Source organism: Belonocnema kinseyi, chromosome 7 (assembly GCF_010883055.1).
Source record: "Belonocnema kinseyi isolate 2016_QV_RU_SX_M_011 chromosome 7, B_treatae_v1, whole genome shotgun sequence".
Lineage (NCBI taxonomy): Eukaryota > Metazoa > Arthropoda > Insecta > Hymenoptera > Cynipidae > Belonocnema > Belonocnema kinseyi.
The window spans coordinates 19,016,248-19,020,605 of record NC_046663.1 but is presented as its reverse complement, the minus strand read 5'-3'; positions in this window follow the sequence as shown (position 1 = coordinate 19,020,605).

The following is a 4,358-nucleotide window of genomic DNA, read 5'->3' as shown; positions in this document are numbered from 1 at the left end:
AGACAAATTAATAAAGATACAGATCAGGACGCTTATCCTTTACCAATGATTGACGACATCCTGGACCAGCTTGGAAAAGCAAAATTCTTTTCAGCTCTTGACTTAAGTGCTGGTTTTCACCAAATACCAATGAAAGAGAAATGTAAAAAGTACACTGCCTTTTCAACACAACTAGGACACTTCGAATATAATCGAATGCCCTTTGGCTTAAAAAATGCTCCGGCCACATTCCAGGGAATGATGGACAGAGCATTTCACGGCCTCATTGGAGGACATTGCTTCTTTCATATCGATAACATAGTCATATTTGGAAACACAATTCAAGAGCACAATAATAACCTTGAATTGGTTCTACAACGTATCACTGATTTAGGACTAAAATTAGAGCCTACAAAATGTGAATATTTGAAACCAGAATTGAAATATTTGGGTCATATTATCACAAAAGACGGGGTAAGACCAAACAATGAAAAAATTAAGAAAATCGTCGATTTTAAACAATTAAAAACAATCAAAGATATACAATCTTTTCTTGGTTTAACTGGTTACTATAGAAAATTTATTGAAAATTTTTCTACAATCGCTAAACCTTTAACAGCATTGACACAAAAAGTAACACCATTTAATTGGACATCAAACTGCGAAAAAGCCTTTCAAACTCTAAAAATGCCTTAACATCTGCGCCAGTATTAAGATTCCTAGATTTTAAAAAGAAATTTATTTTAACAACCGGTGCCTCCAATTACGGACTAGGGGCAGTCCTTTCTCAGGAAGGGCATCCGTGCCTGTTTATATCAAGAACTCTAAATAAAGCGGAAGAGAACTATGCGACCAGCGAGAAAGAGTTCTTAGCCATTGTATGGGCCGTTAAGCGTTTAAGGAAATACCTATTAGGAAAGAAGTTCACTATCCAAACTGACCACAAAGCATTGATTTGGCTACATAACGTAAAAGATCCTAATTCCCGATTATTAAGATGGAGACTAAGACTTGAAGAATACGTATACGAAATAGAATATGTGAAAGGAAAGGATAATAAAGTAGCCGATTGTTTATCGCGACTATTCCCCATCCAGGAAAAAGACGTGGGACAAATATTTGCCATAACCAAAGACTCTTTACGACGAGCAATGGAAAGCGCAGGAAGATCAAACGAAAAAGTAGAAGAAGAAAATCTCGAAGAACTATTACCGGAAATAGAAATATTCGATACACCAGTTATTAGAGAAGATAGAATACTACAAGATAAAGAGAAAATAAAATTACCACACAAAAGAATGAGAGAGTCCTCACCTGAAACAGACATAGGAGGGGAAAGGGAACCAAAAAGACAATCTGATTCAGAAAATTTGTACACTGACTTTATGCAATGGCGATTAAATCCCATTCCAGGAAAAATCAAGATAAAACCAAACGCAATAGGAAAATTATGGACAACATCAAAAAAGGAAGACTTGCCGAAATTTAACGAAGAACAATGGTTAAGAAAATTAGGCCAACTTATTGAAGAAATATTGAGTAAAAACCTAACCATTTTTCGCATCCGTATAGTAGATCCCTTAATTTCCCCTTTGGAAAAAGAGTCACTCCAAGATATGTTAGAATTTCTATCAACATACTACCTAGAAAACTCATTCTCACTGTGCTTCGTCAACACAAGAGAATTGTCAAAGGAAGAAAAAGAAGCAATTGTGAAAGAAGCACACGCAAGTCACATGGGCGAACAAAACACTCTAGAAAAGCACAAAAATTAGGACATTGGACTAATGTGGAAAACGATATTAAAAAATATGTAAAACATTGCCCCATTTGTCACTTAATAAAACGACAAAGATTAAATATCAGATGGAGAGTATAATCCCTGATATCCCTTTAAAACCAGACGATAAAATAGCCATGGCTATCTATGGACCTCTCCCAGAAAACATTAAAGGTAATAAGTATATGCTGAGTATACAAGACCGATTAATCAGATATACATTACTACTCCCTTTACAAAATGAAACCACTAAAGATATAATTGAACAATTAATTGATCACTACATTTACACCTTCGGAGCACAAAAAACAATATTAACTGACCAAGGACAAAACTTCATCTCTGACCTAATGCAACAGTTCGAAGAAGCCCTCAAAATACAACATATCAAAACGACAGCTTTTCACCCACAATCAAACGGAAACATCGAAAGAATGCATTCGACGCTGGGAAATTTAATCAAAACATCTATGGCCGAAAATAACAAAGAATGGGATGATAACTTAAAATTTATAAATTTTGTCGTAAACACAACAAAAAATCAAACTACTGGATTCTCACCGTTTGAACTTACCTTCGGAAGAGAACCCAATCTACCATCAACCGTCCAGCAAAACCCGAATATAACTTACCAAGAATTAATTAGAAAATGAAGAAAAAGCACGAGATAAATCTATCCAGAGCCAGGGAAAGAATCAGTCTAGAAAATGAAAAGAAGAAAAAATACCTCGACGCGAAAATTATAAATCATCACCCACTTATAAAGTAGATCAGTTGGTTAAGGTAAAAAACAATACAAAGACCAACAAACTAGATCCCTCCTGGAAAGGTCCTCATAAAATAATTAACATTTTGGACAACAACAATCTTAAAATCCTAACAAAAAATAAGGTAGTACAAGTCCATATTGACAAAGTCATGCCTTATTTTTCAGATGAAGGTCAGCCTATCCCTACTGACAATGATAATCCTGGTCAGAGCTAAAGTGAGAATCGAGACACTGACGACTAATCTATATAAAGAGGAACTCGGTTTAGCTACTATTTACGAAGAACAATGGACACTGATAATCGGAATTAACCTCACCAATACTCATGAGAGAATGTATAACATTAACAAATTAAAGGACTTTTTAGTCCAAAATTGCGATAGTAAATGCCCAGTTAAAAACACTGTTGATAGTATGGTTTACAGGCACAATCGATTAAAAACAAAAGAAATTTTATTACATAATATTATGGGGAAAACTAGATTCAGAAGAGGTTTATTCAATTTTTGGAGATATTTCGAAAACACTTTTCGGTACATTATCCTAAAACGACATAGATCAAGTTAACTGCGAATTTGATCAAGTCTATTCGGATAATAAAAAGGTGACCGAAATTGTCAAAAATAACACAAAGATCATTAAACTAATTCTTCATAGTTCCTCACAAGATATGCAAAGTCTTAACGCAGACTCATGGCCGAAAGTCAATTAATGAAGCAATTAGTAAACTCGTCAAATGAAAACCGAAAACAACTCCTATTACAGGATAAGATAACAACCTTAGAGATCTTCGTCTCCGAAATGAGTGAAGACTTGTCGACCGCTTTAAATGCAATTAACATTGGTAAACACGGAATGATCGAATCAACAATATTCACACCCGCAATAATAAAATCTACCATCCAAGAATTCGAAAGCCAGTATAAGACAAGATACCACTTTGATGGACAAGAAACTAACTATCAAAGAATAATTGACTTAGCAGATATCAATATACTGACAAAAAATACCTCTTCCTAATAAACAAAAAGATGGAACTTTGACGAGTATCATATTGGATCATGAATATCTCCTCACCGGAAGATACATCTATGTACCAACTGATAAAGAAAGTTTAGGTAAATGTTAATCAGTGGAAGGAATTAAAGAATGCAAGAGACAGCAGCCTGAATTCTTGACTTATCAATAGGATACTTGCGACGCTAGTCTTCTTAACACCCAATCTAAAGGTAAATGTAAATTAGGAACATTTTTACTACAGCCCGAGACTTATATACCAATTTCAAATGGATACCTAGCTATATTTACTCAAACGGAGCAAATCGACTTGATCACGTGGAGAGTAAAACTGAACTTAACATACGACCTAGATATACCCGACATGACTTTGATAAAGAACAAAATAATTTTACTACCAAATATTATTGTGTCGACTTTAGGTATAATTACCTTCTTGACTATGTATAAAATAGGACTGTTCAACGCTATAATTGATCTTGCAAAACGTCTAATAGGCAACTGTTATACAAATTGTAGTTTCGGAAACAAAGCCAATACTGTACACCGACAAGAGACAGTTCCAATGATTAATACTAATGTTTCTGTACCGAAAAAAATCACACCTAGATCTTTAAAATTTTAGGTTCTTAGAGACTAAAAATAATCCAAAAGGGGGCTGTAATATGTAATTAGCCACAGATTTCTCCTTTGAATAGATAAGCAGCTTATATACGAGGGTAGTTCAATAAGTCCTTAGAATGACCAACAGATGGCGCGCGAATCGCTCCAAATCATCTGTTTTCAGTCAGCACCACTCCCGACTAGACATAT